This window comes from Anomaloglossus baeobatrachus, chromosome 9 (assembly GCF_048569485.1).
Source record: "Anomaloglossus baeobatrachus isolate aAnoBae1 chromosome 9, aAnoBae1.hap1, whole genome shotgun sequence".
NCBI lineage: Eukaryota > Metazoa > Chordata > Amphibia > Anura > Aromobatidae > Anomaloglossus > Anomaloglossus baeobatrachus.
This window is the reverse complement of record NC_134361.1, coordinates 9,863,659-9,891,097: the sequence shown is the minus strand read 5'-3', so window position 1 is coordinate 9,891,097 and position 27,439 is coordinate 9,863,659. Positions and strand designations below refer to the sequence as shown.

General features: G+C 44.3%; 1 protein-coding gene across 2 annotated transcripts in view; it reads left to right on the top strand.

Moving 5' to 3' along the window:
• The window catches only part of PCDH11X (protocadherin 11 X-linked), a 1,518,547-nt gene that overhangs the window by 1,241,949 nt on the left and 249,159 nt on the right, over positions 1-27,439 (top strand). The window lies entirely within an intron of this gene.

The following is a 27,439-nucleotide window of genomic DNA, read 5'->3' as shown; positions in this document are numbered from 1 at the left end:
AGAGATGGAGCGTCACTATGCTGGGTGTGATACATTGTAATCTATTCACCATGTTACACTAGAGATGGAGCGTCACTATGCCGGGTGTTATACATTGTAATCTATTCACCATGTTACACTAGAGATGGAGCGTCACTATGCCGGGTGTGATACATTGTTATCTATTCGCCATGTTACACTAGAGATGGAGCGTCACTATGCCGGGTGTGATACATTGTAATCTATTCGCCATGTTACACTAGAGATGGAGCGTCACTATGCCGGGTGTGATACATTGTAATCTATTCACCATGTTACACTAGAGATGGAGCGTCACTATGCCGGGTGTGATACATTGTAATCTATTCACCATGTTACACTAGAGATGGAGCATCACTATGCCGGGTGTGTACATTGTAATCTATTCCCCATGTTACACTAGAGATGGAGCGTCACTACGCCGGGTGTGATACATTGTAATCTATTCACCATGTTACACTAGAGATGGAGAGTCACTATGCCGGGTGTGATACATTGTAATCTATTCACCATGTTACACTAGAGATGGAGAGTCACTATGCCGGGTGTGATACATTGTAATCTATTCGCCATGTTACACTAGAGATGGAGCGTCACTATGCCGGGTGTGATACATTGTAATCTATTCCCCATGTTACACTAGAGATGGAGCGTCACTATGCCGGGTGTGATACATTGTAATCTATTCACCATGTTACACTAGAGATGGAGCGTCACTATGCCGGGTGTGATACATTGTAATCTATTCCCCATGTTACACTAGAGATGGAGCGTCTATGCCGGCTGTGATACATTGTAATCTATTCCCCATGTTACACTAGAGATGGAGCGTCACTATGCCGGGTGTGATACATTGTAATCTATTCCCCATGTTACACTAGAGATGGAGCGTCACTATGCCGGGTGTGATACACTGTAATCTATTCGCCATGTTACACTAGAGATGGAGCGTCACTATGCCGGGTGTGATACATTGTAATCTATTCACCATGTTACACTAGAGATGGAGCGTCACTATGCCGGGTGTGATACATTGTAATCTATTCGCCATGTTACACTAGAGATGGAGCGTCACTATGCCGGGTGTGATACATTGTAATCTATTCGCCATGTTACACTAGAGATGGAGCGTCACTATGCCGGGTGTGATACACTGTAATCTATTCGCCATGTTACACTAGAGATGGAGCGTCACTATGCCGGGTGTGATACATTGTAATCTATTCACCATGTTACACTAGAGATGGAGCGTCACTATGCCGGCTGTGATACATTGTAATCTATTCCCCATGTTACACTAGAGATGGAGCATCACTATGCCGGGTGTGATACATTGTAATCTATTCCCCATGTTACACTAGAGATGGAGCGTCACTATGCCGGGTGTGATACATTGTAATCTATTCCCCATGTTACACTAGAGATGGAGCGTCACTATGCCAGGTGTGATACATTGTAATCTATTCCCCATGTTACACTAGAGATGGAGCGTCACTATGCCGGGTGTGATACATTGTAATCTATTCCCCATGTTACACTAGAGATGGAGCGTCACTATGCCGGGTGTGATACATTGTAATCTATTCCCCATGTTACACTAGAGATGGAGCGTCACTATGCCGGGTGTGATACATTGTAATCTATTCACCATGTTACACTAGAGATGGAGCGTCACTATGCCGGGTGTGATACATTGTAATCTATTCGCCATGTTACACTAGAGATGGAGCGTCACTATGCCGGGTGTGATACATTGTAATCTATTCCCCATGTTACACTAGAGATGGAGCGTCACTATGCCGGGTGTGATACATTGTAATCTATTCCCCATGTTACACTAGAGATGGAGCGTCACTATGCCGGGTGTGATACATTGTAATCTATTCCCCATGTTACACTAGAGATGGAGCGTCACTATGCCAGGTGTGATACATTGTAATCTATTCCCCATGTTACACTAGAGATGGAGCGTCACTATGCCGGGTGTGATACACTGTAATCTATTCGCCATGTTACACTAGAGATGGAGCGTCACTATGCCGGGTGTGATACATTGTAATCTATTCCCCATGTTACACTAGAGATGGAGCGTCACTATGCCGGGTGTGATACATTGTAATCTATTCCCCATGTTACACTAGAGATGGAGCGTCACTATGCCGGGTGTGATACATTGTAATCTATTCCCCATGTTACACTAGAGATGGAGCGTCACTATGCCGGGTGTGATACACTGTAATCTATTCGCCATGTTACACTAGAGATGGAGCGTCACTATGCCGGGTGTGATACATTGTAATCTATTCCCCATGTTACACTAGAGATGGAGCGTCACTATGCCGGGTGTGATACATTGTAATCTATTCCCCATGTTACACTAGAGATGGAGCGTCACTATGCCGGGTGTGATACATTGTAATCTATTCCCCATGTTACACTAGAGATGGAGCGTCACTATGCCGGGTGTAATACATTGTAATCTATTCCCCATGTTACACTAGAGATGGAGCGTCACTATGCCAGGTGTGATACATTGTAATCTATTCACCATGTTACACTAGAGATGGAGCGTCACTATGCCGGGTGTGATACATTGTAATCTATTCACCATGTTACACTAGAGATGGAGCGTCACTATGCCGGGTGTGATACATTGTAATCTATTCACCATGTTACACTAGAGATGGAGTGTCACTATGCCGGGTGTGATACATTGTAATCTATTCGCCATGTTACACTAGAGATGGAGCGTCACTATGCCGGGTGTGATACATTGTAATCTATTCGCCATGTTACACTAGAGATGGAGCGTCACTATGCCGGGTGTGATACATTGTAATCTATTCACCACGTTACACTAGAGATGGAGCGTCACTATGCCGGGTGTGATACATTGTAATCTATTCGCCATGTTACACTAGAGATGGAGCGTCACTATGCCGGGTGTGATACATTGTAATCTATTCCCCATGTTACACTAGAGATGGAGCGTCACTATGCCGGGTGTGATACATTGTAATCTATTCGCCATGTTACACTAGAGATGGAGCGTCACTATGCCGGGTGTGATACATTGTAATCTATTCACCATGTTACACTAGAGATGGAGCGTCACTATGCCGGGTGTGATACATTGTAATCTATTCACCATGTTACACTAGAGATGGAGCGTCACTATGCCGGGTGTGATACATTGTAATCTATTCGCCATGTTACACTAGAGATGGAGCGTCACTATGCCGGGTGTGATACATTGTAATCTATTCCCCATGTTACACTAGAGATGGAGCGTCACTATGCCGGGTGTGATACATTGTAATCTATTCGCCATGTTACACTAGAGATGGAGCGTCACTATGCCGGGTGTGATACATTGTAATCTATTCACCATGTTACACTAGAGATGGAGCGTCACTATGCCGGGTGTGATACATTGTAATCTATTCACCATGTTACACTAGAGATGGAGCGTCACTATGCCGGCTGTGATACATTGTAATCTATTCACCATGTTACACTAGAGATGGAGCGTCACTATGCCGGGTGTGATACATTGTAATCTATTCACCATGTTACACTAGAGATGGAGCGTCACTATGCCGGGTGAGATACATTGTAATCTATTCACCATGTTACACTAGAGATGGAGCGTCACTATGCCGGGTGTGATACACTGTAATCTATTCACCATGTTACACTAGAGATGGAGCGTCACTATGCCGGGTGTGATACATTGTAATCTATTCACCATGTTACACTAGAGATGGAGCGTCACTATGCCGGCTGTGATACATTGTAATCTATTCACTATGTTACACTAGAGATGGAGCGTCACTATGCCGGGTGTGATACATTGTAATCTATTCACCATGTTACACTAGAGATGGAGCGTCACTATGCCGGGTGTGATACATTGTAATCTATTCACCATGTTACACTAGAGATGGAGCGTCACTATGCCGGGTGTGATACATTGTAATCTATTCGCCATGTTACACTAGAGATGGAGCGTCACTATGCCGGGTGTGATACATTGTAATCTATTCGCCATGTTACACTAGAGATGGAGCGTCACTATGCCGGGTGTGATACATTGTAATCTATTCACCATGTTACACTAGAGATGGAGCGTCACTATGCCGGGTGTGATACATTGTAATCTATTCCCCATGTTACACTATAGATGGAGCGTCACTATGCCGGGTGTGATACATTGTAATCTATTCCCCATGTTACACTAGAGATGGAGCGTCACTATGCCGGGTGTGATACATTGTAATCTATTCGCCATGTTACACTAGAGATGGAGCGTCACTATGCCGGGTGTGATACATTGTAATCTATTCACCATGTTACACTAGAGATGGAGCGTCACTATGCCGGGTGTGATACATTGTAATCTATTCCCCATGTTACACTAGAGATGGAGCGTCACTATGCCGGGTGTAATACATTGTAATCTATTCCCCATGTTACACTAGAAATGGAGCGTCACTATGCCGGGTGTGATACATTGTAATCTATTCACCATGTTACACTAGAGATGGAGCGTCACTATGCCGGGTGTGATACATTGTAATCTATTCCCCATGTTACACTAGAGATGGAGCGTCACTATGCCGGGTGTAATACATTGTAATCTATTCCCCATGTTACACTAGAAATGGAGCGTCACTATGCCGGGTGTGATACATTGTAATCTATTCACCATGTTACACTAGAGATGGAGCGTCACTATGCCGGCTGTGATACATTGTAATCTATTCCCCATGTTACACTAGAAATGGAGCGTCACTATGCCGGGTGTGATACATTGTAATCTATTCCCCATGTTACACTAGAGATGGAGCGTCACTATGCCGGGTATGATACATTGTAATCTATTCGCCATGTTACACTAGAGATGGAGCGTCACTATGCCGGGTATGATACATTGTAATCTATTCGCCATGTTACACTAGAGATGGAGCGTCACTATGCCGGGTATGATACATTGTAATCTATTCCCCATGTTACACTAGAGATGGAGTGTCACTATGCCGGGTATGATACATTGTAATCTAGGCGCCATGTTACACTAGAGATGGAGTGTCACTATGCCGGGTGTGATACATTGTAATCTATTCGCCATGTTACACTAGAGATGGAGCGTCACTATGCCGGGTGTAATACATTGTAATCTATTCCCCATGTTACACTAGAGATGGAGCGTCACTATGCCGGCTGTGATACATTGTAATCTATTCGCCATGTTACACTAGAGATGGAGCGTCACTATGCCGGCTGTGATACATTGTAATCTATTCGCCATGTTACACTAGAGATGGAGCGTCACTATGCCGGGTGTGATACATTGTAATCTATTCGCCATGTTACACTAGAGATGGAGCGTCACTATGCCGGCTGTGATACATTGTAATCTATTCACCATGTTACACTAGAGATGGAGCGTCACTATGCCGGGTGTGATACATTGTAATCTATTCGCCATGTTACACTAGAGATGGAGCGTCACTATGCCGGGTGTGATACATTGTAATCTATTCACCATGTTACACTAGAGATGGAGCGTCACTATGCCGGGTGTGATACATTGTAATCTATTCACCATGTTACACTAGAGATGGAGCGTCACTATGCCGGCTGTGATACATTGTAATCTATTCGCCATGTTACACTAGAGATGGAGCGTCACTATGCCGGGTGTGATACATTGTAATCTATTCGCCATGTTACACTAGAGATGGAGCGTCACTATGCCGGGTGTGATACATTGTAATCTATTCACCATGTTACACTAGAGATGGAGCGTCACTATGCCGGGTGAGATACATTGTAATCTATTCACCATGTTACACTAGAGATGGAGTGTCACTATGCCGGGTGTGATACATTGTAATCTATTCCCCATGTTACACTAGAGATGGAGCGTCACTATGCCGGGTGAGATACATTGTAATCTATTCACCAAGTTACACTAGAGATGGAGTGTCACTATGCCGGGTGTGATACATTGTAATCTATTCCCCATGTTACACTAGAGATGGAGCGTCACTATGCCGGGTGTGATACATTGTAATCTATTCCCCATGTTACACTAGAGATGGAGCGTCACTATGCCGGGTGAGATACATTGTAATCTATTCCCCATGTTACACTAGAGATGGAGCGTCACTATGCCGGGTGTGATACATTGTAATCTATTCACCATGTTACACTAGAGATGGAGTGTCACTATGCCGGGTGTGATACATTGTAATCTATTCCCCATGTTACACTAGAGATGGAGCGTCACTATGCCGGGTGAGATACATTGTAATCTATTCCCCATGTTACACTAGAGATGGAGCGTCACTATGCCGGGTGTGATACATTGTAATCTATTCGCCATGTTACACTAGAGATGGAGCGTCACTATGCCGGGTGTGATACATTGTAATCTATTCGCCATGTTACACTAGAGATGGAGCGTCACTATGCCGGGTGTGATACATTGTAATCTATTCGCCATGTTACACTAGAGATGGAGCGTCACTATGCCGGGTGTGATACATTGTAATCTATTCCCCATGTTACACTAGAGATGGAGCGTCACTATGCTGGGTGTGATACATTGTAACCTATTCCCCATGTTACACTAGAGATGGAGCGTCACTATGCTGGGTGTGATACATTGTAATCTATTCCCCATGTTACACTAGAGATGGAGCGTCACTATGCCGGGTGTGATACATTGTAATCTATTCACCATGTTACACTAGAGATGGAGCGTCACTATGCCGGGTGTGATACATTGTAATCTATTCCCCATGTTACACTAGAGATGGAGCGTCACTATGCCGGGTGTGATACATTGTAACCTATTCCCCATGTTACACTAGAGATGGAGCGTCACTATGCCGGGTGTGATACATTGTAATCTATTCACCATGTTACACTGGAGATGGAGCGTCACTATGCCGGGTGTGATACATTGTAATCTATTCGCCATGTTACACTAGAGATGGAGCGTCACTATGCCGGGTGTGATACATTGTAACCTATTCCCCATGTTACACTAGAGATGGAGCGTCACTATGCCGGGTGTGATACATTGTAATCTATTCGCCATGTTACACTAGAGATGGAGCGTCACTATGCCGGGTGTGATACATTGTAATCTATTCCCCATGTTACACTAGAGATGGAGCGTCACTATGCCGGGTGTGATACATTGTAATCTATTCCCCATGTTACACTAGAGATGGAGCGTCACTATGCCGGGTGTGATACATTGTAATCTATTCACCATGTTACACTAGAGATGGAGCGTCACTATGCCGGGTGTGATACATTGTAATCTATTCACCATGTTACACTAGAGATGGAGCGTCACTATGCCGGGTGTGATACATTGTAATCTATTCGCCATGTTACACTAGAGATGGAGCGTCACTATGCCGGGTGTGATACATTGTAATCTATTCGCCATGTTACACTAGAGATGGAGCGTCACTATGCCGGGTGTGATACATTGTAATCTATCCACCATGTTACACTAGAGATGGAGCGTCACTATGCCGGGTGTGATACATTGTAATCTATTCACCATGTTACACTAGAGATGGAGCGTCACTATGCCGGGTGTGATACATTGTAATCTATCCACCATGTTACACTAGAGATGGAGCGTCACTATGCCGGGTGTGATACATTGTAATCTATTCACCATGTTACACTAGAGATGGAGCGTCACTATGCCGGGTGTGATACATTGTAATCTATTCACCATGTTACACTAGAGATGGAGCGTCACTATGCCGGGTGTGATACATTGTAATCTATTCGCCATGTTACACTAGAGATGGAGCGTGACTATGCCGGGTGTGATACATTGTAATCTATTTCCCATGTTACACTAGAGATGGAGCGTCACTATGCCGGGTGTGATACATTGTAACCTATTCACCATGTTACACTAGAGATGGAGCGTCACTATGCCGGGTGTGATACATTGTAATCTATTCCCCATGTTACACTAGAGATGGAGCGTCACTATGCCGGGTATGATACATTGTAATCTATTCACCATGTTACACTAGAGATGGAGCGTCACTATGCCGGGTGTGATACATTGTAATCTATTCACCATGTTACACTAGAGATGGAGCGTCACTATGCCAGGTGTGATACATTGTAATCTATTCCCCATGTTACACTAGAGATGGAGCGTCACTATGCCGGGTGTGATACATTGTAATCTATTCGCCATGTTACACTAGAGATGGAGCGTCACTATGCCAGGTGTGATACATTGTAATCTATTCCCCATGTTACACTAGAGATGGAGCGTCACTATGCCGGGTATGATACATTGTAATCTATTCACCATGTTACACTAGAGATGGAGCGTCACTATGCCGGGTATGATACATTGTAATCTATTCACCATGTTACACTAGAGATGGAGCGTCACTATGCCAGGTGTGATACATTGTAATCTATTCCCCATGTTACACTAGAGATGGAGCGTCACTATGCCGGGTGTGATACATTGTAATCTATTCGCCATGTTACACTAGAGATGGAGCGTCACTATGCCAGGTGTGATACATTGTAATCTATTCCCCATGTTACACTAGAGATGGAGCGTCACTATGCCGGGTGTGATACATTGTAATCTATTCGCCATGTTACACTAGAGATGGAGCGTCACTATGTCGGGTGTGATACATTGTAATCTATTCCCCATGTTACACTAGAGATGGAGCGTCACTATGCCAGGTGTGATACATTGTAATCTATTCCCCATGTTACACTAGAGATGGAGCGTCACTATGCCGGGTGTGATACATTGTAATCTATTCGCCATGTTACACTAGAGATGGAGCGTCACTATGTCGGCTGTGATACATTGTAATCTATTCCCCATGTTACACTAGAGATGGAGCGTCACTATGCCGGGTATGATACATTGTAATCTATTCACCATGTTACACTAGAGATGGAGCGTCACTATGCCGGGTATGATACATTGTAATCTATTCACCATGTTACACTAGAGATGGAGCGTCACTATGCCAGGTGTGATACATTGTAATCTATTCCCCATGTTACACTAGAGATGGAGCGTCACTATGCCGGGTGTGATACATTGTAATCTATTCGCCATGTTACACTAGAGATGGAGCGTCACTATGCCAGGTGTGATACATTGTAATCTATTCCCCATGTTACACTAGAGATGGAGCGTCACTATGCCGGGTGTGATACATTGTAATCTATTCGCCATGTTACACTAGAGATGGAGCGTCACTATGTCGGGTGTGATACATTGTAATCTATTCCCCATGTTACACTAGAGATGGAGCGTCACTATGCCGGGTGTGATACATTGTAATCTATTCGCCATGTTACACTAGAGATGGAGCGTCACTATGCCGGGTGTGATACATTGTAATCTATTCGCCATGTTACACTAGAGATGGAGCGTCACTATGCCGGGTGTGATACATTGTAATCTATTCGCCATGTTACACTAGAGATGGAGCGTCACTATGCCGGGTGTGATACATTGTAATCTATTCGCCATGTTACACTAGAGATGGAGCGTCACTATGTCGGGTGTGATACATTGTAATCTATTCCCCATGTTACACTAGAGATGGAGCGTCACTATGCCGGGTGTGATGCATTGTAATCTATTCGCCATGTTACACTAGAGATGGAGCGTCACTATGCCGGGTGTGATACATTGTAATCTATTCGCCATGTTACACTAGAGATGGAGCGTCACTATGTCGGGTGTGATACATTGTAATCTATTCCCCATGTTACACTAGAGATGGAGCGTCACTATGCCGGGTGTGATACATTGTAATCTATTCGCCATGTTACACTAGAGATGGAGCGTCACTATGCCGGGTGTGATACATTGTAATCTATTCGCCATGTTACACTAGAGATGGAGCGTCACTATGCCGGGTGTGATACATTGTAATCTATTCGCCATGTTACACTAGAGATGGAGCGTCACTATGCCGGGTGTGATACATTGTAATCTATTCGCCATGTTACACTAGAGATGGAGCGTCACTATGCCGGGTGTGATACATTGTAATCTATTCGCCATGTTACACTAGAGATGGAGCGTCACTATGCCGGGTGTGATACATTGTAATCTATTCGCCATGTTACACTAGAGATGGAGCGTCACTATGCCAGGTGTGATACATTGTAATCTATTCCCCATGTTACACTAGAGATGGAGCGTCACTATGCCGGGTGTGATACATTGTAATCTATTCGCCATGTTACACTAGAGATGGAGCGTCACTATGTCGGGTGTGATACATTGTAATCTATTCCCCATGTTACACTAGAGATGGAGCGTCACTATGCCGGGTGTGATACATTGTAATCTATTCGCCATGTTACACTAGAGATGGAGCGTCACTATGCCGGGTGTGATACATTGTAATCTATTCGCCATGTTACACTAGAGATGGAGCGTCACTATGCCGGGTGTGATACATTGTAATCTATTCCCCATGTTACACTAGAGATGGAGCGTCACTATGCCGGGTGTGATACATTGTAATCTATTCCCCATATTACACTAGAGATGGAGCGTCACTATGCCGGGTGTGATACATTGTAATCTATTCGCCATGTTACACTAGAGATGGAGCGTCACTATGCCGGGTGTGATACATTGTAATCTATTCGCCATGTTACACTAGAGATGGAGCGTCACTATGCCGGGTGTGATACATTGTAATCTATTCGCCATGTTACACTAGAGATGGAGCGTCACTATGCCGGGTGTGATACATTGTAATCTATTCGCCATGTTACACTAGAGATGGAGCGTCACTATGTCGGGTGTGATACATTGTAATCTATTCCCCATGTTACACTAGAGATGGAGCGTCACTATGCCGGGTGTGATACATTGTAATCTATTCGCCATGTTACACTAGAGATGGAGCGTCACTATGCCGGGTGTGATACATTGTAATCTATTCGCCATGTTACACTAGAGATGGAGCGTCACTATGTCGGGTGTGATACATTGTAATCTATTCCCCATGTTACACTAGAGATGGAGCGTCACTATGCCGGGTGTGATACATTGTAATCTATTCGCCATGTTACACTAGAGATGGAGCGTCACTATGCCGGGTGTGATACATTGTAATCTATTCGCCATGTTACACTAGAGATGGAGCGTCACTATGCCGGGTGTGATACATTGTAATCTATTCGCCATGTTACACTAGAGATGGAGCGTCACTATGCCGGGTGTGATACATTGTAATCTATTCGCCATGTTACACTAGAGATGGAGCGTCACTATGCCGGGTGTGATACATTGTAATCTATTCGCCATGTTACACTAGAGATGGAGCGTCACTATGCCGGGTGTGATACATTGTAATCTATTCGCCATGTTACACTAGAGATGGAGCGTCACTATGCCAGGGTGTGATACATTGTAATCTATTCCCCATGTTACACTAGAGATGGAGCGTCACTATGCCGGGTGTGATACATTGTAATCTATTCGCCATGTTACACTAGAGATGGAGCGTCACTATGTCGGGTGTGATACATTGTAATCTATTCCCCATGTTACACTAGAGATGGAGCGTCACTATGCCGGGTGTGATACATTGTAATCTATTCGCCATGTTACACTAGAGATGGAGCGTCACTATGCCGGGTGTGATACATTGTAATCTATTCGCCATGTTACACTAGAGATGGAGCGTCACTATGCCGGGTGTGATACATTGTAATCTATTCCCCATGTTACACTAGAGATGGAGCGTCACTATGCCGGGTGTGATACATTGTAATCTATTCCCCATGTTACACTAGAGATGGAGCGTCACTATGCCGGGTGTGATACATTGTAATCTATTCCCCATGTTACACTAGAGATGGAGCGTCACTATGCCGGGTGTGATACATTGTAATCTATTCGCCATGTTACACTAGAGATGGAGCGTCACTATGCCGGGTATGATACATTGTAATCTATTCGCCATGTTACACTAGAGATGGAGCGTCACTATGCCGGCTGTGATACATTGTAATCTATTCCCCATGTTACACTAGAGATGGAGCGTCACTATGCCGGGTGTGATACATTGTAATCTATTCCCCATGTTACACTAGAGATGGAGCGTCACTATGCCGGGTGTGATACATTGTAATCTATTCGCCATGTTACACTAGAGATGGAGCGTCACTATGCCGGGTATGATACATTGTAATCTATTCGCCATGTTACACTAGAGATGGAGCGTCACTATGCCGGGTGTGATACATTGTAATCTATTCGCCATGTTACACTAGAGATGGAGCGTCACTATGCCGGGTATGATACATTGTAATCTATTCCCCATGTTACACTAGAGATGGAGCGTCACTATGCCGGGTGTGATACATTGTAACCTATTCACCATGTTACACTAGAGATGGAGCGTCACTATGCCGGGTATGATACATTGTAATCTAGGCACCATGTTACACTAGAGATGGAGCGTCACTATGCCGGGTGTGATACATTGTAATCTATTCACCATGTTACACTAGAGATGGAGCGTCACTATGCCGGGTGTGATACATTGTAATTTATTCCCCATGTTACACTAGAGATGGAGCGTCACTATGCCGGGTGTGATACATTGTAATCTATTCGCCATGTTACACTAGAGATGGAGCGTCACTATGCCGGGTGTGATACATTGTAATCTATTCCCCATGTTACACTAGAGATGGAGCGTCACTATGCCGGGTGTGATACATTGTAATCTATTCGCCATGTTACACTAGAGATGGAGCGTCACTATGCCGGGTGTGATACATTGTAATCTATTCACCATGTTACACTAGAGATGGAGCGTCACTATGCCGGGTGTGATACATTGTAATCTATTCGCCATGTTACACTAGAGATGGAGCGTCACTATGCCGGGTGTGATACATTGTAATCTATTCGCCATGTTACACTAGAGATGGAGCGTCACTATGCCGGGTGTGATACATTGTAATCTATTCGCCATGTTACACTAGAGATGGAGCGTCACTATGCCGGGTGTGATACATTGTAATCTATTCCCCATGTTACACTAGAGATGGAGCGTCACTATGCCGGGTGTGATACATTGTAATCTATTCCCCATGTTACACTAGAGATGGAGCGTCACTATGCCGGGTGTAATACATTGTAATCTATTCACCATGTTACACTAGAGATGGAGCGTCACTATGCCGGGTGTGATACATTGTAATCTATTCGCCATGTTACACTAGAGATGGAGCGTCACTATGCCGGGTGTGATACATTGTAATCTATTCCCCATGTTACACTAGAGATGGAGCGTCACTATGCCGGGTGTGATACATTGTAATCTATTCGCCATGTTACACTAGAGATGGAGCGTCACTATGCCGGGTGTGATACATTGTAATCTATTCCCCATGTTACACTAGAGATGGAGCGTCACTATGCCGGGTGTGATACATTGTAATCTATTCCCCATGTTACACTAGAGATGGAGCGTCACTATGCGGGGCGTGATACATTGTAATCTATTCGCCATGTTACACTAGAGATGGAGCGTCACTATGCCGGGTGTGATACATTGTAATCTATTCACCATGTTACACTAGAGATGGAGCGTCACTATGCCGGGTGTGATACATTGTAATCTATTCGCCATGTTACACTAGAGATGGAGCGTCACTATGCCGGGTGTGATACATTGTAATCTATTCCCCATGTTACACTAGAGATGGAGCGTCACTATGCCGGGTGTGATACATTGTAATCTATTCACCATGTTACACTAGAGATGGAGCGTCACTATGCCGGGTGTGATACATTGTAATCTATTCGCCATGTTACACTAGAGATGGAGCGTCACTATGCCGGGTGTGATACATTGTAATCTATTCACCATGTTACACTAGAGATGGAGCGTCACTATGCCGGGTGTGATACATTGTAATCTATTCGCCATGTTACACTAGAGATGGAGCGTCACTATGCGGGGCGTGATACATTGTAATCTATTCGCCATGTTACACTAGAGATGGAGCGTCACTATGCCGGGTGTGATACATTGTAATCTATTCGCCATGTTACACTAGAGATGGAGCGTCACTATGCCGGGTGTGATACATTGTAATCTATTCACCATGTTACACTAGAGATGGAGCGTCACTATGCCGGGTGTGATACATTGTAATCTATTCGCCATGTTACACTAGAGATGGAGCGTCACTATGCCGGGTGTGATACATTGTAATCTATTCACCATGTTACACTAGAGATGGAGCGTCACTATGCCGGGTGTGATACATTGTAATCTATTCGCCATGTTACACTAGAGATGGAGCGTCACTATGCGGGGCGTGATACATTGTAATCTATTCGCCATGTTACACTAGAGATGGAGCGTCACTATGCCGGGTGTGATACATTGTAATCTATTCACCATGTTACACTAGAGATGGAGCGTCACTATGCCGGGTGTGATACATTGTAATCTATTCGCCATGTTACACTAGAGATGGAGCGTCACTATGCTGGGTGTGATACATTGTAATCTATTCACCATGTTACACTAGAGATGGAGCGTCACTATGCCGGGTGTGATACATTGTTATCTATTCGCCATGTTACACTAGAGATGGAGCGTCACTATGCCGGGTGTGATACATTGTAATCTATTCACCATGTTACACTAGAGATGGAGCGTCACTATGCCGGGTGTGATACATTGTAATCTATTCGCCATGTTACACTAGAGATGGAGCGTCACTATGCCGGGTGTGATACATTGTAATCTATTCACCATGTTACACTAGAGATGGAGCGTCACTATGCCGGGTGTGATACATTGTAATCTATTCACCATGTTACACTAGAGATGGAGCGTCACTATGCCGGGTGTGATACATTGTAATCTATTCGCCATGTTACACTAGAGATGGAGCGTCACTATGCTGGGTGTGATACATTGTAATCTATTCACCATGTTACACTAGAGATGGAGCGTCACTATGCCGGGTGTGATACATTGTTATCTATTCGCCATGTTACACTAGAGATGGAGCGTCACTATGCCGGGTGTGATACATTGTAATCTATTCACCATGTTACACTAGAGATGGAGCGTCACTATGCCGGGTGTGATACATTGTAATCTATTCCCCATGTTACACTAGAGATGGAGCGTCACTATGCCGGCTGTGATACATTGTAATCTATTCCCCATGTTACACTAGAGATGGAGCGTCACTATGCCGGCTGTGATACATTGTAATCTATTCCCCATGTTACACTAGAGATGGAGCGTCACTATGCCGGGTGTGATACATTGTAATCTATTCCCCATGTTACACTAGAGATGGAGCGTCACTATGCCGGGTGTGATACATTGTAATCTATTCACCATGTTACACTAGAGATGGAGCGTCACTATGCCGGGTGTGATACATTGTAATCTATTCGCCATGTTACACTAGAGATGGAGCGTCACTATGCCGGGTGTGATACATTGTAATCTATTCGCCATGTTACACTAGAGATGGAGCGTCACTATGCCGGGTGTGATACATTGTAATCTATTCCCCATGTTACACTAGAGATGGAGCGTCACTATGCCGGGTGTGATACATTGTAATCTATTCCCCATGTTACACTAGAGATGGAGCGTCACTATGCCGGGTGTGATACATTGTAATCTATTCCCCATGTTACACTAGAGATGGAGCGTCACTATGCCGGGTGTGATACACTGTAATCTATTCGCCATGTTACACTAGAGATGGAGCGTCACTATGCCGGGTGTGATACATTGTAATCTATTCCCCATGTTACACTAGAGATGGAGCGTCACTATGCCGGGTGTGATACATTGTAACCTATTCACCATGTTACACTAGAGATGGAGCGTCACTATGCCGGGTATGATACATTGTAATCTAGGCACCATGTTACACTAGAGATGGAGCGTCACTATGCCAGGTGTGATACATTGTAATCTATTCACCATGTTACACTAGAGATGGAGCGTCACTATGCCGGGTGTGATACATTGTAATTTATTCCCCATGTTACACTAGAGATGGAGCGTCACTATGCCGGGTGTGATACATTGTAATCTATTCGCCATGTTACACTAGAGATGGAGCGTCACTATGCCGGGTGTGATACATTGTAATCTATTCCCCATGTTACACTAGAGATGGAGCGTCACTATGCCGGGTGTGATACATTGTAATCTATTCGCCATGTTACACTAGAGATGGAGCGTCACTATGCCGGGTGTGATACATTGTAATCTATTCACCATGTTACACTAGAGATGGAGCGTCACTATGCCGGGTGTAATACATTGTAATCTATTCACCATGTTACACTAGAGATGGAGCGTCACTATGCCGGGTGTGATACATTGTAATCTATTCACCATGTTACACTAGAGATGGAGCGTCACTATGCCGGGTGTGATACATTGTAATCTATTCGCCATGTTACACTAGAGATGGAGCGTCACTATGCCGGGTGTAATACATTGTAATCTATTCACCATGTTACACTAGAGATGGAGCGTCACTATGCCGGGTGTGATACATTGTAATCTATTCGCCATGTTACACTAGAGATGGAGCGTCACTATGCCGGGTGTGATACATTGTAATCTATTCCCCATGTTACACTAGAGATGGAGCGTCACTATGCCGGGTGTGATACATTGTAATCTATTCACCATGTTACACTAGAGATGGAGCGTCACTATGCCGGGTGTGATACATTGTAATCTATTCCCCATGTTACACTAGAGATGGAGCGTCACTATGCCGGGTGTGATACATTGTAATCTATTCCCCATGTTACACTAGAGATGGAGCGTCACTATGCCGGCTGTGATACATTGTAATCTATTCCCCATGTTACACTAGAGATGGAGCGTCACTATGCCGGGTGTGATACATTGTAATCTATTCGCCATGTTACACTAGAGATGGAGCGTCACTATGCCGGGTGTGATACATTGTAATCTATTCCCCATGTTACACTAGAGATGGAGCGTCACTATGCCGGCTGTGATACATTGTATTCTATTCCCCATGTTACACTAGAGATGGAGCGTCACTATGCCGGGTGTGATACATTGTAATCTATTCGCCATGTTACACTAGAGATGGAGCGTCACTATGCCGGGTGTGATACATTGTAATCTATTCCCCATGTTACACTAGAGATGGAGCGTCACTATGCCGGGTGTGATACATTGTAATCTATTCCCCATGTTACACTAGAGATGGAGCGTCACTATGCCGGGTGTGATACATTGTAATCTATTCGCCATGTTACACTAGAGATGGAGCGTCACTATGCCGGGTGTGATACATTGTAATCTATTCCCCATGTTACACTAGAGATGGAGCGTCACTATGCCGGGTGTGATACACTGTAATCTATTCGCCATGTTACACTAGAGATGGAGCGTCACTATGCCGGGTGTGATACATTGTAATCTATTCCCCATGTTACACTAGAGATGGAGCGTCACTATGCCGGGTGTGATACATTGTAATCTATTCCCCATGTTACACTAGAGATGGAGCGTCACTATGCCAGGTGTGATACATTGTAATCTATTCACCATGTTACACTAGAGATGGAGCGTCACTATGCCGGGTGTGATACATTGTAATCTATTCACCATGTTACACTAGAGATGGAGCGTCACTATGCCGGGTGTGATACATTGTAATCTATTCGCCATGTTACACTAGAGATGGAGCGTCACTATGCCGGGTGTGATACATTGTAATCTATTCACCATGTTACACTAGAGATGGAGCGTCACTATGCGGGGTGTGATACATTGTAATCTATTCACCATGTTACACTAGAGATGGAGCGTCACTATGCCGGGTGTGATACATTGTAATCTATTCCCCATGTTACACTAGAGATGGAGCGTCACTATGCCGGGTGTGATGCATTGTAATCTATTCGCCATGTTACACTAGAGATGGAGCGTCACTATGCCGGGTGTGATACATTGTAATCTATTCACCATGTTACACTAGAGATGGAGCGTCACTATGCCGGGTGTGATACATTGTAATCTATTCCCCATGTTACACTAGAGATGGAGCGTCACTATGCCGGGTGTGATACATTGTAATCTATTCCCCATGTTACACTAGAGATGGAGCGTCACTATGCCGGGTGTGATACATTGTAATCTATTCGCCATGTTACACTAGAGATGGAGCGTCACTATGCCGGGTGTGATACATTGTAATCTATTCACCATGTTACACTAGAGATGGAGCGTCACTATGCCGGGTGTGATACATTGTAATCTATTCACCATGTTACACTAGAGATGGAGCGTCACTATGCCGGGTGTGATACATTGTAATCTATTCGCCATGTTACACTAGAGATGGAGCGTCACTATGCCGGGTGTGATACATTGTAATCTATTCGCCATGTTACACTAGAGATGGAGCGTCACTATGCCGGGTGTGATACATTGTAATCTATTCCCCATGTTACACTAGAGATGGAGCGTCACTATGCCGGGTGTGATGCATTGTAATCTATTCGCCATGTTACACTAGAGATGGAGCGTCACTATGCCGGGTGTGATACATTGTAATCTATTCGCCATGTTACACTAGAGATGGAGCGTCACTATGCCGGGTGTGATACATTGTAATCTATTCACCATGTTACACTAGAGATGGAGCGTCACTATGCCGGGTGTGATACATTGTAATCTATTCCCCATGTTACACTAGAGATGGAGCGTCACTATGCCGGGTGTGATACATTGTAATCTATTCGCCATGTTACACTAGAGATGGAGCGTCACTATGCCGGCTGTGATACATTGTAATCTATTCACCATGTTACACTAGAGATGGAGCGTCACTATGCCGGGTGTGATACATTGTAATCTATTCCCCATGTTACACTAGAGATGGAGCGTCACTATGCTGGGTGTGATACATTGTAATCTATTCGCCATGTTACACTAGAGATGGAGCGTCACTATGCCAGGTGTAATACATTGTAATCTATTCCCCATGTTACACTAGAGATGGAGCGTCACTATGCCGGGTGTGATACATTGTAATCTATTCGCCATGTTACACTAGAGATGGAGCGTCACTATGCCGGGTGTGATACATTGTAATCTATTCGCCATGTTACACTAGAGATGGAGCGTCACTATGCCGGGTGTGATACATTGTAACCTATTCACCATGTTACACTAGAGATGGAGCGTCACTATGCCGGGTGTGATACATTGTAATCTATTCCCCATGTTACACTAGAGATGGAGCGTCACTATGCCGGGTGTGATACATTGTAATCTATTCCCCATGTTACACTAGAGATGGAGCGTCACTATGCCGGGTGTGATACATTGTAACCTATTCACCATGTTACACTAGAGATGGAGCGTCACTATGCCGGGTGTGATACATTGTAATCTATTCCCCATGTTACACTAGAGATGGAGCGTCACTATGCCGGGTGTGATACATTGTAATCTATTCCCCATGTTACACTAGAGATGGAGCGTCACTATGCCGGGTGTGATACATTGTAATCTATTCGCCATGTTACACTAGAGATGGAGCGTCACTATGCCGGGTATGATACATTGTAATCTATTCGCCATGTTACACTAGAGATGGAGCGTCACTATGCCGGCTGTGATACATTGTAATCTATTCCCCATGTTACACTAGAGATGGAGCGTCACTATGCCGGGTGTGATACATTGTAATCTATTCCCCATGTTACACTAGAGATGGAGCGTCACTATGCCGGGTGTGATACATTGTAACCTATTCACCATGTTACACTAGAGATGGAGCGTCACTATGCCGGGTATGATACATTGTAATCTAGGCACCATGTTACACTAGAGATGGAGCGTCACTATGCCAGGTGTGATACATTGTAATCTATTCACCATGTTACACTAGAGATGGAGCGTCACTATGCCGGGTGTGATACATTGTAATCTATTCCCCATGTTTCACTAGAGATGGAGCGTCACTATGCCGGGTGTGATACATTGTAATCTATTCACCATGTTACACTAGAGATGGAGCGTCACTATGCCGGGTGTGATACATTGTAATCTATTCGCCATGTTACACTAGAGATGGAGCGTCACTATGCGGGGTGTGATACATTGTAATCTATTCACCATGTTACACTAGAGATGGAGCGTCACTATGCTGGGTGTGATACATTGTAATCTATTCCCCATGTTACACTAGAGATGGAGCGTCACTATGCCGGGTGTGATACATTGTAATCTATTCGCCATGTTACACTAGAGATGGAGCGTCACTATGCGGGGTGTGATACATTGTAATCTATTCACCATGTTACACTAGAGATGGAGCGTCACTATGCCGGGTGTGATACATTGTAATCTATTCCCCATGTTACACTAGAGATGGAGCGTCACTATGCCGGGTGTGATACATTGTAATCTATTCGCCATGTTACACTAGAGATGGAGTGTCACTATGCCGGCTGTGATACATTGTAATCTATTCCCCATGTTACACTAGAGATGGAGCGTCACTATGCCGGGTGTGATACATTGTAATCTATTCCCCATGTTACACTAGAGATGGAGCGTCACTATGCCGGGTGTGATACATTGTAATCTATTCGCCATGTTACACTAGAGATGGAGCGTCACTATGCCGGGTGTGATACATTGTAATCTATTCCCCATGTTACACTAGAGATGGAGCGTCACTATGCCGGGTGTGATACATTGTAATCTATTCACCATGTTACACTAGAGATGGAGCGTCACTATGCCGGCTGTGATACATTGTAATCTATTCACCATGTTACACTAGAGATGGAGCGTCACTATGCCGGGTGTGATACATTGTAATCTATTCGCCATGTTACACTAGAGATGGAGCGTCACTATGCCGGGTGTGATACATTGTAATCTATTCACCATGTTACACTAGAGATGGAGCGTCACTATGCCGGGTGTGATACATTGTAATCTATTCACCATGTTACACTAGAGATGGAGCGTCACTATGCCGGGTGTGATACATTGTAATCTATTCCCCATGTTACATTAGAGATGGAGCGTCACTATGCCGGGTGTGATACATTGTAATCTATTCCCCATGTTACACTAGAGATGGAGCGTCACTATGCCGGGTGTGATACATTGTAATCTATTCGCTATGTTACACTAGAGATGGAGCGTCACTATGCCGGCTGTGATACATTGTAATCTATTCGCCATGTTACATTAGAGATGGAGCGTCACTATGCCGGGTGTGATACATTGTAATCTATTCCCCATGTTACACTAGAGATGGAGCGTCACTATGCCGGGTGTGATACATTGTAATCTATTCACCATGTTACACTAGAGATGGAGCGTCACTATGCCGGGTGTGATACATTGTAATCTATTCCCCATGTTACATTAGAGATGGAGCGTCACTATGCCGGGTGTGATACATTGTAATCTATTCGCCATGTTACACTAGAGATGGAGCGTCACTATGCCGGGTGTGATACATTGTAATCTATTCACCATGTTACACTAGAGATGGAGCGTCACTATGCCGGCTGTGATACATTGTAATCTATTCCCCATGTTACACTAGAGATGGAGCGTCACTATGCCGGGTGTGATGCATTGTAATCTATTCGCCATGTTACACTAGAGATGGAGCGTCACTATGCCGGGTGTGATACATTGTAATCTATTCGCCATGTTACACTAGAAATGGAGCGTCACTATGCCGGGTGTGATACATTGTAATCTATTCCCCATGTTACACTAGAGATGGAGCGTCACTATGCCGGCTGTGATACATTGTAATCTATTCGCCATGTTACATTAGAGATGGAGCGTCACTATGCCGGGTGTGATACATTGTAATCTATTCCCCATGTTACACTAGAGATGGAGCGTCACTATGCCGGGTGTGATACATTGTAATCTATTCACCATGTTACACTAGAGATGGAGCGTCACTATGCCGGGTGTGATACATTGTAATCTAGGCACCATGTTACACTAGAGATGGAGCGTCACTATGCCGGGTGAGATACATTGTAATCTATTCACCATGTTACACTAGAGATGGAGCGTCACTATGCCGGGTGTGATACATTGTAATCTATTCCCCATGTTACACTAGAGATGGAGCGTCACTATGCCGGGTGTGATACATTGTAATCTATTCGCCATGTTACACTACAGATGGAGCGTCACTATGCTGGGTGTGATACATTGTAATCTATTCACCATGTTACACTAGAGATGGAGCGTCACTATGCCGGGTGTGATACATTGTAATCTATTCACCATGTTACACTAGAGATGGAGCATCACTATGCCGGGTGTGATACATTGTAATCTAGGCACCATGTTACACTAGAGATGGAGCGTCACTATGCCGGGTGAGATACATTGTAATCTATTCCCCATGTTACACTAGAGATGGAGCATCACTATGCCGGGTGTGATACATTGTAATCTATTCACCATGTTACACTAGAGATGGAGCGTCACTATGCCGGGTGTGATACATTGTAATCTATTCGCCATGTTACACTAGAGATGGAGCGTCACTATGCCGGCTGTGATACATTGTAATCTATTCACCATGTTACACTAGAGATGGAGCGTCACTATGCCGGCTGTGATACATTGTAATCTATTCACCATGTTACACTAGAGATGGAGCGTCACTATGTCTATTCACCATGTTACACTAGAGATGGAGCGTCACTATGCCGGGTGTGATACACTGTAATCTATTCCACCATGTTACACTAGTCGATGGAGCGTCACTATGGCCGTGGTGTGATACATTGTAATCTATTCGCCATGTTACACTAGAGATGGAGCTGTACACTATGCCGGGTGTGATACATTGTAATCTATTCACCATGTTACACTAGAGATGGAGCGTCACTATGCCGGGTGTGATACATTGTAATCTATTCGCCATGTTACACTAGAGATGGAGCGTCACTATGCCGGGTGTGATACATTGTAATCTATTCGACCATGTTACACTAGAGATGGAGCGTCACTATGCCGGGTGTGATACATTGTAATCTATTCACCATGTTACACTAGAGATGGAGCGTCACTATGCCGGGGTGTGATACATTGTAATCTATTCGCCATGTTACACTAGAGATGGAGCGTCACTATGCCGGGTGTGATACATTGTAATCTATTCACCATGTTACACTAGAGATGGAGCGTCACTATGCCGGGTGTGATACATTGTAATCTATTCGCCATGTTACACTAGAGATGAGCAGCGTCACTATGCCGGGTGTGATACATTGTAATCTATTCACCATGTTACACTAGAGATGGAGCGTCACTATGCCGGGTGCTGATACATTGTAATCTATTCACCATGTTACACTAGAGATGGAGCGTCACTATGCGCGGGTGTGATACATTGTAATCTATTCACCATGTTACACTAGAGATGGAGCGTCACTATGCCGGGAGTGTGATACATTGTAATCTATTCACCATGTTACACTAGAGATGGAGCGTCACTATGCCCGAGTGTGATACATTGTAATCTATTCACCATGTTACACTAGAGATGGAGCGTCACTATGCCGAGTGTGATACATTGTAATCTATTCACCATGTTACACTAGAGATGGAGCGTCACTATGCGCGGTGTGATACATTGTAATCTATTCCCCATGTTACACTAGAGATGGAGCGTCACTATGCCGGGTGTGATACATTGTAATCTATTCGCCATGTTACACTAGAGATGGAGCGTCACTATGCCGGCGTGTGATACATTGTAATCTATTCGCCAATGTTACACTAGAGATGGAGCGTCACTATGCGGGTGTGATACATTGTAATCTATTCGCCATGTTACACTAGAGATGGAGCGTCACTATGCCGGGTGTGATACATGTAATCTATTCGCCATGTTACACTAGAGATGGAGCGTCACTATGCCGGGTGTGATACATTGTAATCTATTCGCCATGTTACACTAGAATGGAGCGTCACTATGCCGGGTGTGATACATTGTAATCTATTCGCCATGTTACACTAGAGATGGAGCGTCACTATGCCGGTATGATACATTGTAATCTATTCGCCATGTTACACTAGAGATGGAGCGTCACTATGCCGGGTGTGATACATTGTAATCTATTCGCCATGTTACACTAGAGATGGAGGCGTCACTATGCCGGGTGTGATACATTGTAATCTATTCGCCATGTTACACTAGAGATGGAGCGTCACTATGCCGGGTGTGATACATTGTAATCTATTCCCCATGTTACACTAGAGATGGAGCGTCACTATGCCGGGTGTAATACATTGTAATCTATTCCCCATGTTACACTAGACTAGAGATGGAGCGTCACTATGCCGGGTGTGATACATTGTAATCTATTCACCATGTTACACTAGAGATGGAGCGTCACTATGCCGGGTGTGATACATTGTAATCTATTCCCCATGTTACACTAGAGATGGAGCGTCACTATGCCGGCTGTGATACATTGTAATCTATTCGCCATGTTACACTAGAGATGGAGCGTCACTATGCCGGGTGTGATACATTGTAATCTATTCCCCATGTTACACTAGAGATGGAGCGTCACTATCCCGAGTGTGATACATTGTAATCTATTCCCCATGTTACACTAGAGATGGAGCGTCACTATGCCGGGTGTGATACATTGTAATCTATTCACCATGTTACACTAGAGATGGAGCGTCACTATGCCGGGTGTGATACATTGTAATCTATTCCCCATGTTACACTAGAGATGGAGCGTCACTATGCCGGGTGTAATACATTGTAATCTATTCGCCATGTTACACTAGAGATGGAGCGTCACTATGCCGGGTGTGATACATTGTAATCTATTCACCATGTTACACTAGAGATGGAGCGTCACTATGCCGGGTGTAATACATTGTAATCTATTCCCCATGTTACACTAGAGATGGAGCGTCACTATGCCGGGTGTGATACATTGTAATCTATTCCCCATGTTACACTAGAGATGGAGCGTCACTATGCTGGGTGTGATACATTGTAATCTATTCCCCATGTTACACTAGAGATGGAGCGTCACTATGCCGGGTGTGATACATTGTAATCTATTCACCATGTTACACTAGAGATGGAGCGTCACTATGCCGGGTGAGATACATTGTAATCTATTCCCCATGTTACACTAGAGATGGAGCGTCACTATGCTGGGTGTGATACATTGTAATCTATTCACCATGTTACACTAGAGATGGAGCGTCACTATGCCGGGTGAGATACATTGTAATCTATTCCCCATGTTACACTAGAGATGGAGCGTCACTATGCCGGGTGTGATACATTGTAATCTATTCCCCATGTTACACTAGAGATGGAGCGTCACTATGCCGGGTGTGATACATTGTAATCTATTCCCCATGTTACACTAGAGATGGAGCGTCACTATGCCGGGTGTGATACATTGTAATCTATTCACCATGTTACACTAGAGATGGAGCGTCACTATGCCGGGTGAGATACATTGTAATCTATTCCCCATGTTACACTAGAGATGGAGCGTCACTATGCCGGGTGTAATACATTGTAATCTATTCCCCATGTTACACTAGAGATGGAGCGTCACTATGCCGGGTGTAATACATTGTAATCTATTCCCCATGTTACACTAGAGATGGAGCGTCACTATGCCGGGTGTGATACATTGTAATCTATTCCCCATGTTACACTAGAGATGGAGCGTCACTATGCCGGGTGTAATACATTGTAATCTATTCCCCATGTTACACTAGAGATGGAGCGTCACTATGCCGGGTGTGATACATTGTAATCTATTCACCATGTTACACTAGAGATGGAGCGTCACTATGCCGGGTGAGATACATTGTAATCTATTCCCCATGTTACACTAGAGATGGAGCGTCACTATGCCGGGTGTGATACATTGTAATCTATTCCCCATGTTACACTAGAAATGGAGCGTCACTATGCCGGGTGTGATACATTGTAATCTATTCCCCATGTTACACTAGAGATGGAGCGTCACTATGCCGGGTGTAATACATTGTAATCTATTCCCCATGTTACACTAGAGATGGAGCGTCACTATGCCGGGTGTAATACATTGTAATCTATTCCCCATGTTACACTAGAGATGGAGCGTCACTATGCCGGGTGTAATACATTGTAATCTATTCCCCATGTTACACTAGAGATGGAGCGTCACTATGCCGGGTGTAATACATTGTAATCTATTCCCCATGTTACACTAGAGATGGAGCGTCACTATGCCGGGTGTAATACATTGTAATCTATTCCCCATGTTACACTAGAGATGGAGCGTCACTATGCCGGGTGTGATACATTGTAATCTATTCACCATGTTACACTAGAGATGGAGCGTCACTATGCCGGGTGAGATACATTGTAATCTATTCCCCATGTTACACTAGAGATGGAGCGTCACTATGCCGGGTGTGATACATTGTAATCTATTCACCATGTTACACTAGAGATGGAGCGTCACTATGCCGGGTGAGATACATTGTAATCTATTCCCCATGTTACACTAGAGATGGAGCGTCACTATGCCGGGTGTGATACATTGTAATCTAGGCACCATGTTACACTAGAGATGGAGCGTCACTATGCCGGGTGTGATACATTGTAATCTATTCCCCATGTTACACTAGAGATGAAGCGTCACTATGCCGGGTGTGATACATTGTAATCTATTCCCCATGTTACACTAGAGATGGAGCGTCACTATGCCGGGTGTGATACATTGTAATCTATTCACCATGTTACACTAGAGATGGAGCGTCACTATGCCGGGTGTGATACATTGTAATCTATTCACCATGTTACACTAGAGATGGAGCGTCACTATGCCGGGTGTGATACATTGTAATCTATTCACCATGTTACACTAGAGATGGAGCGTCACTATGCCGGGTGTGATACATTGTAATCTATTCCCCATGTTACACTAGAGATGGAGCGTCACTATGCCGGGTGTGATACATTGTAATCTATTCGCCATGTTACACTAGAGATGGAGCGTCACTATGCCGGGTGTGATACATTGTAATCTATTCACCATGTTACACTAGAGATGGAGCGTCACTATGCCGGGTGTGATACATTGTAATCTATTCGCCATGTTACACTAGAGATGGAGCGTCACTATGCCGGGTGTGATACATTGTAATCTATTCGCCATGTTACACTAGAGATGGAGCGTCACTATGCCGGGTGTGATACATTGTAATCTATTCACCATGTTACACTAGAGATGGAGCGTCACTATGCC